The 16,454-nt window shown below is 40.4% G+C and overlaps 1 long non-coding RNA gene across 1 annotated transcript; it reads left to right on the forward strand.

Moving 5' to 3' along the window:
- Positions 1–710: 710 nt before the first annotated feature.
- On the forward strand, positions 711–11,621 carry LOC141421378 (uncharacterized). The gene is made up of 3 exons (XR_012445968.1): positions 711–925; positions 2,313–2,471; positions 10,886–11,621. It is a non-coding gene; the product is annotated as an uncharacterized lncRNA (long non-coding RNA).
- The last annotated feature ends 4,833 nt before the right edge of the window (positions 11,622–16,454 follow it).

Here is a 16,454-nt window from a genome sequence, read left to right on the forward strand (position 1 = left end):
TTTCTTCTTAATAAAGTGAGTGAATTAGACCATTTATTTATTGGCTTGTTCAGTAACTATGAATCAAGCATATACAGTACACCAGGCACTATCTTACTTGTGGAGAGTCAACGGTCAATACGACACACTCCATCCTTGCCCTAAGGACGTAATGATGAATAATGAGACTGTCTACTATCCAACTACCCATCCCCAAAGTTTGGAAGCATCTTGGCATTTCCCTCTATGAATCACTAAGTCTAGATAATTCTATCCCCTAAATAACTCTGCAAGCAATTTCTCCTCCTCCATCTCTTTCTCACTGACAGTCCATTCACCTGCTAACTGCTTCCTGCCTCTCAGATGACTCATTCACCCTCATATCCCCCTCCACTCCTTATAGAGCATTCTCAAACATAAATCTGATTGTTACTACTCTACACACACTTCCCTGATTCTTGGAAGTCATTATGTATTAGGAATAACAGCTAATAGCAACAGTTTGTTATGAGCCCAGGTTTGTTTTAATATTTTCACCTACTTGACTTATTAGCTCAGAGCAGGTACACAGGCAAGGTTCATTACTGTCCTCACTTCTGCTGATTATTTGTCTACAAGCTTTCAGCTTCCTTCCTATGTTCTCTTTCTACCACAGGGTGTGTGGAAACCTGCAAACTACATTTCCCAGGCTCCTGGGTCACCTGCTTTCTGGTGAGCTTCCGCCAGTGGGAGACACTAAAAAGAGTCTGGAAGACTGGAGGAAGAGAGATGTTTGTTTCTGCATTGTTGTGTTTTTCCTCTGGTCCCTCCCCCAGTGGAGGCAGGAGATGCTGAGGTACACGATGACCTGCTCAGTAGCAGAGATTTCCTCATGGCAGCAGCAGCAACAGTAGCAGCAGCAGCAGCTCTAGGAGTTCAGCAGCATACACCAGCTGTGCTTCTGCAGGTAAGAGTGCCCTGGTCTGAGGCATTCCTTCTCCCTTGCAGTTCTGAAGATTGTAACTACTTACCTGCATTAAACCCCTACTCTGCTAGAAATATCTGTGGGCTTTCTACTTTCTTCATTGGGCACTGATGAATATATCATTTAGTGCAAGAAGAAACCAAGGCACAGAGTGGTTAAGTAACTTGTCCAAGGTAAACAGCTAGGAAGTAGCATAAAGCACAGATTTTGTTGCAAAAAAAGACAAAGTCTAGATACTAAATCAAGTGAAGTCTCCTTGGTTCAAAGCCTTTCATTATTATTTTCCTGTCTTCATCTACATCCCATAGTCAGGTCGGAGGATTATGTTTGGTGACCAGTATTGATAATAAGTAAACGAATGTACAACAAATGCACCACAGCTCTGTAAAATCCCAGTAGGGCACAGTAGCAGTGGATGTTGGATAGATTGGTGAGTGAATAGATAGTAAACAAAGGAATAACACTCCAAGCACAAGACACATCGACCCGGGAAGCAGGTTCCCACCTCTGTCTTCCTCCCATCCTGAGAATCAGAGTGACTGCATCCAAAAAACCAAATGTCCCTAACCCTCCTACAGAGTAAGCACATGAGAAATGCCTGTTTGTTAACTGAATCATAATAAAAAAACCAATCAAAAGTGCAATCAATCACAGCATTGCCCATGATGTTGAAAATTCTCGTTTATGGACATACAAAATTTTCCAGCAATGAAGCACAGAAGAAAAACATACATTTTCCTAAAAACAAAAGCCTCTAACATAACAGCCAGCAAATAATTAGACATTAATGTCTCCAACATAAAAAAAGAAGAAATCTCAGGGGACACCTTGTATGAACAGGGAAAAACAATGAGTCATGGATTCTAACCTCCTATTTATAACCCAGGCCCACAATGATCTGTTGCTAAAGAAGAAAAAAAGCCATTAATCTCCCAACTCAGGGAGCAATTTTATATTTTGAATAAAAACAAAATAAACAGCATTAAGGAGGGAAATAAATCAGACATGCTGTAATTAGTTTGAAAGAGCTGAATTTTGCTGCTTAACACTCTCCTTGCGACTTCAGCCTCATTTATCAAAGCAAAGTGTATCAGATGACATGGAGAGTTCCCATTCCCTTTTCAGACAGAATTAGTCAGTTGATCTGAATGGTAAGTTGACAGGACCCGGAAGGGAGAGCTGAGTGATAGGATTATAATAAAGGTGCGAGAAAATGCTTAATAAAGTTCTGCAAAGCCCTGGCTCTGTCCTTCTAACCTCCTCACCTCAGTTGTTCCTTCTTTCTCCGGGAAATCTTAGAAGACTCAGATTTCCTTTAATAGAATCTGAGAAGGATGCTACTCATTGTCTAACCATATTTATTTTACAGATTTAAGAAGCTCAGCCCACAGAAACTAACTGACTTGCTTAAGTTGGCACAACAAAATCAGAGAAACTCCAGGACTAAAATCCTGGCCACTTGCTCCAGCCCCCTGCACTCCAACACAAAAGTACAGACAGATTATGGCCAAGCACGTCCTTACTTAAGGTAACCTTTGATGCTCAGGCCACTTTTGGGGTGGGAGCCCTCTTTATGCTCCATGATGGAGGAGGGCTTCACAGGCTCCACAGTCTACAGGATGCACAGACATTTTCCCCTCCCATCCTTTGTCCTCCCCAGACTCCTGTTCACTCATGTACAGCTTCTTCTGTATGCTGAAGATTCTATTTCCTCTCCTCATTCCTTTGGAACATCCTGCTAGGAGAATTTTTTCAGGAACAGGTCAGGAACTGATTCCATGGGGGCAAAGGCAGGTGTACTTACAAATGCTTGCACAGCTCCCCTTACTGTTGTGAGCAGAGCTCTGTGGGTAGGTTGCAAGTGATCATGGCGAATGTGAAGATGTTAGAAATGGCCCTCATTGTATGATTTCACTTTTTACAACAAACAAACCAAAAAATAATGACAATAGGTTTTTACCAAAAAAGTAAGGAATGATGTTCCCAGATATTAGGTACCATCATATATTATATTATATTATATTATATTATATTACATTATATACATATATATGACTTATGACTTTTGTGTTGCATTTTGTGGTACTGTACATATATTCCTTTTATACAAAGAACAACATGATATTAACATTATTTTTAATATAAATTGAAATGCACAAGGACTTACCCTGCCTAAATGAAAAGATAATGTAAGAAATTATGTCATGGTGGAGGAGCCAGAGAGGGGTGGGGACCCCATCTTCATGTCCCCCACTCTATTTCCTTTATTTTACCTATTGGTAGCTTTGCTTTCATATATGAGGTTCTTTTTTTGACAGAAGTTTCTTGTTAGACTGAAAAAAACCAGAGATAGATGAGGAGATGGCTCACTGTCAGCAAAGGTTTATTCAGGAGAAGGAACCTGTAGAGGGGATCTCCAGCAGATGCTAGAGCACCTGCTGCTTCAGACTGGGGGATTTATAGAAGAGGAAGGACCTGGTAAAGGGTAGAGAAACTTTTTCATTGTGTCTCAAGAAACTTTTTCATTGTGTCTCGTCCATTGTCCATTGTTAGAGGCATTCAAGGAACTAGGTCTTGTGTTCTGGTATAGGTGTTGAGAAACAAATGTTTCCTTTGGGGAACCGTGTCTACTAGAGCCAAACAACTGGAGGGTCAAGCAGAGTTTAAGATAACATTAGTGATGTCAAGCTGAGGCCTAACATTTCTGAGGACAGATGTGTGTATATATATGTTTTGTGCTGTTTTTTTTCTTGAGAAGTGAAACAGGTCCTGATCTGTGAATATTCTTTTGTGTGGAAAAAGGAACCAAACAATGAGCCTTTGATGTCTCTGATACTGTTCTAGGACTTGTTACAGATACTATCTTGTTTATTTGTCATCTCGAAAGTATGTGTGATTTCTGCTCATGTTAGAGACTCACCAAGGTGTGGTGCCCGGTCCAAGCTCACAAAGGAGAATGGTAGTGGACTGAAAGCCATCAGAGCCAAGTCCTATCTTCTTGCCAGCTCCCTGTCCATGGGCTTTCATTTTGACAGGTGCTAAGGTCCTAACCCCAAGGATCTCAGAATGTGATCTTATTTGGAGATAGTCTACATGAACATGATCGAGTAAAAATTCAGTCAGTGAGTGGGTACTAACCTAATATAACTGGTGTCCTTGTAAGAAGAGAAAATTTGGACACAGACCCCAACAGAGGGAAGATGATGTGAAGACACAGGCAGGAGACAGTCATTACAAACCAAGGGCAGAGGTCTGGGGCAGATACTTTCTTTGCAGCCCTCATAAGGAAAAACCCTAGATTCTGACTTCCAGCCTCCAGAACAGTGAGAAAAGAAATTTCTGTTGTTGAAGCCATTCTGTTTCTGGTATTTTGCTATGGCATTCCTAGCAAACCAAGGGAAGTGTTGGTTTGGGTGGGGGAAGGGGTGCCCTTAGGAGCACAAGGAATCTGAGTACTCTGTGCAGAAGCAGAAGGCTTTGAGGAGGGGAATGGAGGAGAGATGGATTGCATGAAACTAGCTGCCTTTCTGCCTAGGCCAACCCTGCTCCCAGGAATAGATCCACAGGGGCAAATTATTCAGAATCATGCATTGTGAGACCAGAAAAGTATTATTTATTTACTTATTTTTGCAACAGATGGGCCCTTTTAATTCAGTTTTGTTTTAGGCTAAAATCACAACATTAAATTTTAATATTCAAACAGAAGCATGAGTTTACATTCCTTGAACATCCACCCAACTCTTTCCTCCAATGTAGGCAGAAAAGCAAAGGGAAGGGGTGGAGAGAGGACTAGGCCATGGCTGCTGCTCCTTTCTCTGTACCTAAGTGACCATTCTACCTTGAATCCATCGCTTCCTTCCTTCAGGGATTCAGGTTTCTCTTCTGTCAAAAGATGGAGATGAGCTGGATGATCTTTATGATTCTTCCAACTCACTGTGGTCTCAAGTCTATGTATCTCTCCAGAAGCCAAATGGAGATGAACAACAGATGGCTGAGCAGGAATTTATTTTTTTGTACCACTGCCATCTTTAGAGCTGGGAGGGGTCTTGGAAAGTCAAGAAAGTGAGCGTCCCCAAGCATTGATAGGTGGGTGTCCTGGACAAGCTCTCTCTAGACATTTAGGTACCCAAAGCAAAGTTGGCAGTGACTATTCCCTATCCTCTTTTATAAATGATAAAATGAAAAAAATCACACTTATGCTAAAAATAGAAGATTTTCTGACTGCAAAAACTTGAATTACTTATGGAAGCTTCTATGATTGCATATGTCTGATGGTTTGTGTGTGCTTGTGTCCCACGCACATGTGCCTTGGTTTCCCAGGTATCCCAAGCAAGTTCTTAGTCTTTCTTTGGGAAAGTAGTTATTGTAGGACTCCTTTCTTTTCTCCTCTCTAAGGGTTGCCTCTTAATTTCTGTTACTTCTGAGAGTACACATCAGTATACTTTTTGTAGTACTTGGATCTTCTCTACAGCCCTCAAAGTGACAGTCTCCTTACTGTGGCATGTCTGACAAGTCTCATTCTCATCTGCCAAAGAATAATTCTTTGTCACAAGTTGGAACGAAATTGGGTACAGTCAACTTATTTCTCTCTTGCCACCATCTTGATTAGTTCCACCAATCAAATCTAGTAAAGTTCAAAAATACTAGAACCCAGATCTTCACTACAGACTCAAGTAATGGCAGAAACATATTATGCTATGGCAAAAGGGAACAATGACTTTCCAGCAGGCTTAGAATTTCCCTAGAAAATATTTCTGTTCTTAACTGTGGAGAAGAGGGACAGCCTCCCATATTTAGGGAGTGACATGCCATTGCTTTTGCCACATACTAAGGTTGAAAACAAGTCACAACTCTCCTCACACAGAAGAGAAGACGTAATTCATGGTTGGGGAGGGGAAATGAGGATGTGTCTATCACACTCTGCTTCCACAAAAGACTGTAAGACTTTAGGTGCAGAACTTAATCTTGCAATGATTTTCAGGTTGCTTACCTCTCTGCTTCCTCTCCCTAGTGCACAGCAGTAACCAAGCTGGTTGGTCAGCCTTATAGAAAAGAAATTCATGACAAGTGTCTGGCTTTTCATCTCTTAATTTAATAAACTTACTGAGCCAGAAATTTCTTAAGTGAGCAATGGGTGAACAAAAAAAAAAGTGACAACCACCTACACCTATGGGATATCTGTTACAGTCTATGTGCTCCACTAAGTGCTTCTGTTATTTCATTAAATATAGTAGGCTCCTTTTGTGTACCTCATTTTGCACACCTGAAGCATGAGAAACCCAGGGTTCAGAACTTGAGCAAGATCTATCTGACTTTAGATTGTCACCTCTTGGTGTATAATAACAAGCAAGTGCTTGCAGAATGTTGAGGTTCCTGGCACTGTTCTGTGGGTTCTTCATCTATTAACTTGATCTTCATGAGGTAAATATTACTCTTAACCTCATTTTATGTATGAAGAAAGCTGAAAGTCAGAGCGGTTAAGTGACTTGCCTAAGATCACACAGCTGGTAAGAGGCAGAACTAAAATTAACCTAGAAAATATAGTCTCAGAATTTAGAGTTTTAATGTTTGCTATCCTACTGCTGCTGTGTCAAAGAAGAAAGAGATCCTACTGGTATATCTATCTTCCCAGCGATGGGCACAGTAACCCATAGTAGCCCTGGCAGGTATCTAAAGAAAAAGCACATGAATAAAAAAGAATGAACAGATGATTAAATAAAAGATTTTTCATCAAGAATCACCTTCTATTTTAGAATCAATATACTTAATTCAAATGCTATGGCCAAATACAGGCTTTAAGCTTTTTGACTATTTTTTATATTTAAGATATTTAGTCCAAAATGGAGAAGCATAATGACCAAGATTCTAAGCTATGAATTTAAATGCTGAGCTAAGTCAACTGAATATTTTATGAGAGTAAGTAACTTCTGTTGTATTCTGTTCTGATTGCTGCTAGGTCAGATTACCACAAATTTAGTGATCTAAAACACAACTTTATTATCTTACAGTCCTGGAATGTGCAGTTTTTATCATTGTGCTGATACCAAGGTGTCATTAGGGCTGCATTTCTTCTAGAGGCTCTAGGGCTAGGGGAGAGTCTATTTCTGTATCTTTTTCAGCTTTTGTGGGTTGCCTGCACTCTTTGGCTTGTGGCCCATTCTGATCTTCAAAGCCAACAACATGGACCATACCCTTCTCATGCTGCCATCTTCTCTATATATCTACCTCTCTGCTTTCTTTTTCCCTTTTAAGGCCACTTGTGAATACCTTGGAACCACCTGGATAATCCAGACTCATTGCCTTGTTTTAAGACCAGATGATTACTAATAATTATACCTTCAACCTTAATTCTTCTTTGTCATGTAATACAACATGACAAATATTCAGGAAATCAGGATGTATACATCTTTGGGCAGATATTATTCTGCATGCTAAAACTGTTAATTTTTGAGCTGAGGAAGAATAATCTCTATGTTTCAGAAATACATACTACATGATTTATGGATAAACATATGATGCTTGAAATTTCCTTCAAAATAGTAAAAGGAAGGAAAGAACATGAGGACAGGGATGAAACAAAATTGGCCATGAGCTGACAATTTTTGATGCTCTGTGTTTGGCATATCATGGTTCACTATGGTGCTCTGCCTACTTTTGCACAGTAAAAAACACTAACAACTGAAGTGAGAGATCAATTAATAATAATCCTTGGCAAGTTTCAGTAATTCTATGTGCCAGGATCTTGTTTGGTTCTCATAACTAATGCTTTCCTATGAGGAAAGCATTAGTAATTTATCTGCAAATAGAATATACAAATAGAAATTAAGAAGCCTGATGTTTTGATTGCTTCGAGACTTTGCCCAAGTATACTAAGACCAAGTGCTGAATTCAGGTTTCTTTTGATCTCAAAGCCTACGATCTAATCATTATTTCTATTAAGTCAGCCAACATGGGTGAAAAGCATATGTAAAGGGTATAGGAAAGTGAATGTGGTGGAAATACTATGTATACATGTATGTAGTTGGAAAGATGAGATGTGTGGAAACTGTTCCAGGAATGTGGGGGAAGAGGGATAAGGGAGAATGATGGAGGGGTAAATTCAACTGTGATAGACTGTAAGAACTTTTGTAAATGTCACAATGTACCCCCAGTACAACAATAATAAACACAAATCCCCCTTTGTCTCCAGGGGATCAAGGTCTTGAAAATATCTGTTAGATTACAATTCTGACTCTAGATCAGCCACTTACAAAAGGAGAGAGGTAAATTATCTCAACTCTCTAGACCCCAGGCCCTTTACCTATATCAGATCATAAATTCATTCTGCAAATCACAGAGAACAGTAGAAATGATCAACTGAAGTCATTTAAGTAAATGCCATTATGCACAGTATGTAAATAATGGTATAAGTAAAAAGAACAAAAATGCAAAAGCAATGATGATAATGTGGTTAAAGAAAAAACTTCTTGATTATGGAGAAAGAAGATTTTAGAATATTCTATCAATTTTCTAAGTCCTATGGTTTTTCTTCATGAAATGTCCTCAATAAATCCGTGAACAGTAAGGCCAATGCCAGGAACACCAGCACAGTGACATTTCAGAGAGATTATAGGGATTTAGTCATGAAATTAAAGTCTTCTCTACCTCAAGGACTATGCTTACTATACAGGACAGGCATGTATGGGGAACAGGGATTACTTCGGATGCAGTGACTTGGCAATTGTGTTGAAGGTGAATATGCATCTAAGGCTACCACTTCTTACCTCCATATTAATGCACCATGTCACAATTTCCCAATCACCACATCAAAAATAGTACCTGCTGCTCTGTTTGGCTCACTTGTTCTGCAGGTAGAAGCAGCCCCCTGCGATCTATGTTACTCGTCATAATTAAGAGGGTTCAGGAACAGACACACAAGTGAGCAGTCCCTGGGGAAATGGCTATATTAGTTTATGAAAGGCCAGCTGCTCTAACAGAAAAACCTGGAAATATTATTGGCTTAATGCACTGCAGGTTTATCTCTCACTTACATAAGGTTATCCTCACTTGTGTAAAGTTTATTTTTTACTCACATAAGCCCCTCAAGGAAGATTCAAATGACAGGGGGTAAAGATACAAATTAGAGTAAGGGTTAGTTCTGTTCCACACAGACAGACTGGGAACCAGGTCAATGATGGCCTGGACATAAAAAACCAGCAATCAAGAGGAGGAAGAGAGAGAGACAAAGAGGGAGATTTTCATGGGACACATTCCTTTTACCCACATTCCACTGGGTAAACTGTGTCTCATGATTTCACCTAAGTATAAAGGTCCCTGGGAAATGTAGTTTAGTTATGTGCCCAAGAACAAGAGAAAAACACCTTTAATGAGCTCACAGCAATCTCCACCACAAAGACTGAAAGGTGGAAAGTACAAAAGTAAGGAAAAGCATGGGCAAATCAGAAGGGAGAGAGGGGAGGGGAGATGTGGGTAAGTGAAGAAGGCAAACAGCAAAGGAGCATTTGAAGGAGTTTGTGGTGAACAGTGCTATACAGTCACTACTCCATTGTCTTCAGTGTACTCCATTGTTCCATAATGACTGTCCGTGAGTGGATATATTTGGAAAGGGACTAGAACTGAAGAATGAGAACAAAGCTAACACATGGGTAACAGAATGAATGATTTTCAAAATTGCATGCTTCTTCCAATGATGACTGCACTTGTCAAAACATGACTGACTCTCACTTTGGTTAAATGCCTCCAGAGAAAATTTTCAGGCCTCCAAAAAAAAAAAAATCTTTGCCTCTTTTTAAAGGAAATGCCACTAAATGAAGACACTAGTAATGGCATAGCCAAGATTAAGACCCAGTCTATAAATACTGCTCTCTGCCCAACTAGTGGAGTAAAATATGAGATAAGAAAAATATGAGCCCTAAATCACTCAGGAGTTGATAAAGTAGCCTCATTTATCTCATGTCTGTGACACACTTGTTTATCTCACTAAGTCCTCCTAAGCCCTTAGAAGGTAAGTGTCATTTTCTCCATTAACAGATGAGGAACTGCAATCACTTGGGACACATAGTTGCTGAGTGGCAGAGCTGGGAATAAGAATTCAAACTGTTAATAGTATCAATAACAATGATAAAAGCACTTCCAATGTGCCAAGCAGAAAACTGAGAACTTTATCTGAGTTACCAAATTTTAATTTTCAAGACAAAGCTGTGAGGAACTAAGATCATATGCCCATGTTGCAGATGAGGAGACCAAAATAGAAAAAGCAAATTATTTATCCAGGTTTTCTAAAGCTGGTGTACTAACTATGAGTCTGTTGAATTAGCCTCTCTCTCTTAGGCCTAGTTCAGGCTCATCCTTGTCAATTATACCTCATTGCTTCCTGACAACACATTTGCCATACATGAACCCATAGAAACCCCCAGAGGATATAATGTACTTTGGGGTCTTTATATCTTAGAATATCACTTTCATAACAGGGGAGAACTATCCCGGCTTGCCTAGAAACTTCCCAGTTCTTGCTCTTAGAATCATTCTTCCTAGGAAACTCATTGGTCACAGGCAAGCCAAGAATGTGGTTTACCCTACTTTCAACTCTGAAATCCTACCACTTCTATACTTAATTAAACCCTCTTCTCTACCCTGGAGAGAGGAGGCTCAATTGTGCACACCCTCAGAAATTCACCTTTCCTCTCAGCTGGTCAAAGATAAGTCATCCACTGTTCTCTTTTTAAACCACCTGTTATAACTGGCTAGGAAACACATGTGACAAGTTCAACACACTTGGCAGGAGAGAGGATCCATAATACACTCAATGGGTTGTGCAGTTTTATCTCCCATGAAGGCTTTAATGGGTGGAGGGAACATTACTTATCTTTAGGAAGTCATTTAAGTGGTACATTAGAGAATAGGCACCATTAGAAATTAAGAAATCTCCCTTTCTCTTTCTAGCCTGTGCTGTTTCCAAATCAAGAGGATGAAAAGAAGCTGTGGACTGAGCTGGGATGAGAAACACCAAGGGTATGCTGGGGCAACCTCTTCATGGCTGCATAGCTTTGAACACTGTAGATATAACCCTGGACTGTTAGCTCAAATGCAGCACAGAAGTAAATTAGCTTCAGAGATGGCATAGTTTGAAATGAGAGCATATTAGCAGACCATCCATAGAAGAAATTTTTACCTGAATGAAATATGAAATTTGAGAAAAAAATAACTCTTATACCAATTGCTTCACACTCCTGAGATTTCATTTTAGTGTTTTATTCCTTTAGCTCACTGCCCATTAAAAAAATTGTATCCCTGTGTTTTAGTTGAGTCAGGCTGCTATAACAAAATACTACAGACTGGGTGCCTTAAATACATGTTTATTTCTCTCAGTTAAGGAGGTCAGGAGGTCCAAAATCGAGGTGCAGCTGATGAAGTCTCTAGTGAGGGCTCTGCTGTTGGGTTGTACATGGTTTCCATCTCACTGTGTCCTCCCATGGTGGAGACTCTTCCTTTGGTAAGAACTATGTCCCCACATGACCTCATCTGAGCCTAACTACCTCCAGAGACCCTCTCTTCCAAGTACCATCACACTGACAGTTGGAGCTTTAGCACATGAATTCTTGTGCATGTGAGCACAGCCCCTCCAGGATTCCAGAAGCACCTTTGCCCTCATTGATGGTAAGTCCCCACATGTAGGGTCACTCCCTCCTCTGCTACTGACAGTGTGTTCACTGGATAGGGCTCAAAGGCCCATTTCATTACAATAAACTTTTCATTTGGGAGTAACTTTAAATTCATAGAACAGTTGTTAAGATAGCACAGAGAACACTTTTATAACCCTCACCTTATGTTAACAAGGACCCCCACTGTTAACATCTCACATCACCATGGTACATTTGTCAAAGCTAGGAAACCATCAGTACATCATCCTTAATTACACTCTAGACTTTCTTACAATTCACCAGCTTTCCGTTATTGTACTTTTCCCATCCAAGATGCAATCCAGGATACTATATTCTATATAGAGGCAGGCCTCTTCAGTGTCCTCTGGTTTATGACAGTACCTCAGCCTCTGCTTGTTTCTGATGACCTTGACACTTCTGAAGAGTACAGTTCAGGTGTTTTATAGAATTTTCTTCAATTTGGGTTTGTCTGAATTTTTTTTTAAACAAGGTTTTTATTCAGCTTGATATAAGCCTGGATTTTTATTCTACTCTGACCAGGTGACAGATAGCATACATAGGGTCTCGACTCATTTCTGTGAAGCATCATGGTTTATTTACAGAATTCTGACAGGTGGATATTATCTATCTATCTTCAGTCCCTCCAGTACTGAAGAGTGTCTTAACACAGAGGAAAAGGTTCAGGTTTTAGATTTAAATCTTGACTTCATTTTTACTAACTTTGATCTTGGGCAAGTCATTTACCTTCTATAAGCCTTAGCTTATTCTTTTAAAGACTAAAATGTTGATCTTATGGCACTGCTGTGAAGGTTAAATGAACTACACAGGTAGCACACAAGATATTGCATAGCACATGTGAGTGTTTAACGAACATTAGTTTCCTTCCTCTGAATTTGTTCTTTATGGCTCCCTTATAGCCTGCCTCTGAATATCATCTGCCACATTTGTTCATAACAAGAAAATATGGAAAACATAGATTGGGATCTACAAACTCACAGTTCCCCGGTACTCTTGTTTTTGTGATTCACTCCTTTCTTGTAGGATAGATCTTGTCTTTCTGGTAACAGGAGGAACATGTGGCCCATATGTGTCAACAGTAGGGTCTTTCATCCCTGGGTATAGGAATTGGTCCCAGCGCAGCCAATAGGAGTCCTTCCCTAGGATGCTTCCCACTGAAGTTAGCAAGAGAAAGTTCTCTTTCCTCTTTGGTCATTAAGATATACATATGAGCTGCTCATATCATGCTTTCTTGTCATGTGGAGACAATCAGCCTGAAAGGTGGAAACACAAAGAAGCAGAGATGAGGAACAGAGACAAAATTCAATAGAATTCTAGTGCTTGGGTCCTGTGGTCCTTGTTGTCATCTCTGTCCTTTCCATAGTTGGGTGACTTGAGCAAATCAATTAGCCTTTTTCCTCAAGCTAGTTTGGGTTATGTTTTTATAAAATGCAATTAAAAGGATCCCTATAGATTGCTGTCTTTGTCCAGTCTTAGCATTTATGCCTTGTATTACCATAATTAAAAACCCTGAGGCTGAGTAATTTAAAAGGAAAAGAGGTTTATTTAACTCATAGCTCTGGAGGTCCAAGAACATGGTGCCACCATCTGCTCATCTTTTGTGGGCCATCTGCTGTTCCACGCATGGTGGAAAAGCAGGAAGGAAGTGAATGTGTGTAGAAAGGAGATCACATGTCAAGATAGACAGAGGGATGATGCCAAAAACCTACTCTCCCAGTAACTAAAGCATTCTTGCAGGAACTGTATCAATCCCTTTCTCAAGGCGGAGACCCCATTACCTGTCTTTTAAAGAATCCCAACACATGGAGACTTTGCCACATTGTGGATCAAATTTTAACATTAAGTTTGGTAGGAACAAACAATACCTGCTGGAATGCTGGGAAACACCGAAACAATGCAAATGCTGGAATTGCTGGAATGTCAAGTTAACAACACACACACTGCCCAACCCCAGTGACCTTCCCACTAATGTCCAACACCTCCCTCCCCGCCATCTTACCTATTGCCCATCCCCCTCCAATCTCCCTTCTCCCACCACAGGATGCTTAAAACCCCCATCCTGTAAGAAAGGCATGTTCTCACCCCTCTCAGAGTGTTACTCTGATGACCAAGGGTCCCTCTCAGGTCTTCTCTCCCTAATAAAGACTTGCTACTTGTGAAGGTCGCAGATTTTTTCTTGGTGTGTCTGTTTTCAGCTTCTTCACTTTCCTTTTATTTGGTGCCAAAACCCAGGAGAGAGTTTTGAGTGGGGGGCAATGCCTTTCTTGGGTTACCACAATTCCATGGCAATCGTCATATGGTCAATGGTCTGCCCCCACGTGGTCTCTGGTCCAGAGCTTATATGGACACTCTAGGGTCAAGAGGTGCCTAAGTTCCTACAAGGAGCACGGCCAGTGCCCACTTCCATCTCCAAAACTGCCTGACATCCATCTGAACCTCTCTCTCTGTCTCTCTTCCCCCACCCTTCTTTTCCACCTCACTATCTTCTATATTGTTAGGAAAAATGCCGCTTGCAAAGAAAGCTCACAAGAAAAGTCTCACATCCAAGAGCAAGGTTTAAAGATAGGCTCAAGCTGTCAGGCTGTCCAGGGAAAGATGGCACAGCACTGACTCTGGGCTAGGCGTGGCTTTTATAGAAGAGGGAGCTTGGGAAGCTAGCACGTGCACGGGATTCTCTGTTAGAGGTGAGTTGTCTTAGAGCGTGGGAATTTCTGTTAAAGGTGGAGCTGCTGTTGGGGTTGAGGTTGCCTGGGAGGAGGCTCCATTTTTCAAAAAGTGAGGCCTGAGGATAAAATGGCTGCCAATTCACAAAATGGTGACATTATTACTCTATCATTCCCCCATTTTTTGTTTAATAATGATGAGGGTAAGGGCTGAAGATCAGGAATTGGGGCAAAGCATCAGTCCCTTAGCTGCTTCCTGCTGGCAGGGGGCATTGTATGGGGCAAGACCCTCAGACTCCTGTGGCATCCTAGTAGGGGCCCTCACAGCAGTCCTCTGGATGGTTTTGGAGAGGTTGATATCCCTAGAGGTACAACTGGTTAAACTTTTGATTAGCAATAGCAGACATGCAGTCTAAGAGAAATCTATCTTTTTACTGTTTTTATGCTACAAGGGAGGAAGCTTAAAAATAGGAGAGCAAGAAACATAAAGAGCATTTTTCTGGTTTAAGGGTTTGTATTTCCATAGCATCATTACATGTGCAGCTGTTTTTCTTTCTATAGTAGCCATTACAATGGACCTAATAGATCATATAACCAAGGGAAGGAAGCAGGGAAGTAGTATGCATGCTCCAGAATTAGGCTCACTGCCCCACCAGTGTATTAAATCCACCTATGGCAGAAAATTGAGAGCCAGATGAGGATGAAGAACTTATGTAGTCATGGAAGAGGGAGAGAGTTTATGGGAGAGGCATAGCCGTGTGGGGCCCAGCAGTATGCAAGAGTACTCATCCTTTGCTGTAGTGGAAGAGTCTGAGGTGTTTTATCCTTGAAAAGTGCTGCCATTGGGGAATCCCATTGAGCTTGACAGTGGTGGATGTTGTGAGGATGACCAGATGAGGGCCAGTCCACCAAAGTCCCAATGGAGAGGTCAAAGATCCTTTAGGAGAACAAGATCCCCTGGTTTAACAAAAATTGTTATAGGGTGGGGCAGGATCCAGTCAGAATGCTCTCTGAGAAGTTCCCTGAGAAGGTTAAGATAAGGTAGGTAGTCAGCCAGAGGAGCAGGATCTGTTGGAAGCAAGTTTCCTAAGAGAAATGGGCAGCCATACTTTATTTCAAAGGGGCACAAGAAGGAAGGACTCCGAGGGGTGATCCAGTGTGGTGGGTTTTTCTCATTGGTCATGGATTCACGGGCTTTCTCAGGTGAACTGGTTTGGTTTGTGCCTTTATTGGGGGAGGGGAAACAATCTTGAGAGCATTTATTATGCAAGATCCAAATAGAAATATTAGAAGGAGCATAAAAAGGTGTCTGCTAAAGGCTGCATATATAGGGATCCAGATTCTGCAAAATCCTGTAACTCCCAAGAAAGCTCTAAGCTGCTTTATGGTATGGGAGAGTGCAAAATGGAAGATTGGGTCGATTCCCTCATGACTCAGGGAGTGAGGCTGTCCCTTTAAGACCACACCTAGGTAGGTGACCTGTGGGAGGCAGGGACTGACTGTCAGGATTTAGGTTCAATGTAATACTCTTGGATAAAAGAGAGCTCTAGCTCATTTTTTTTATATAACTTTGTAAATGTTTGTACCATATTTAGATAAAGTATAGACACAACACTCTTACAAGGTGGTCATTTAAGACACATGAGCAAATATGTAAATGAACTCTGACTTAGTAGTACTTAAAGCTTGACAAGTTCAGCAGGAAACACAAATAATTTCTTTGATAAACTCTTTCTCTGTAACAGTTTTTTGTAGATATTGCTCAGAGCACAACAATATTAAGAAAACCTTGTTATTTTATCAGCATAGAGAATTAGACTTTAGCTTGACATGACCCTAAAAACTTTGGTAGGCAACTCTTAGTCAATTTTAACTTTATCACACACTGAAGCTTTTTATTGTACACTTTTAAAACTTACTCAGACCTTCATACAACATAATGAACCCTTCCATGGCTTGTCTTTATCCCTTTTATTTGAAACAATCTTTAGGACAAACCCTTCTTTACAAAATCCTTTCTCATCCAAAAAAAATTCCTTTTTCCTTTAACTTCTCAAAAAATACATTTAATACCTATCTATATCCTTTCCAGTTTTTTACTTTGTAACTTGTATTTTAAAATTAAATTTTATAAGAATTTTAAATTTATTATTGGATCTGGAACAACTA

Source organism: Castor canadensis, chromosome 3, assembly GCF_047511655.1.
Source record: "Castor canadensis chromosome 3, mCasCan1.hap1v2, whole genome shotgun sequence".
In the NCBI taxonomy this organism is placed as follows: domain Eukaryota; kingdom Metazoa; phylum Chordata; class Mammalia; order Rodentia; family Castoridae; genus Castor; species Castor canadensis.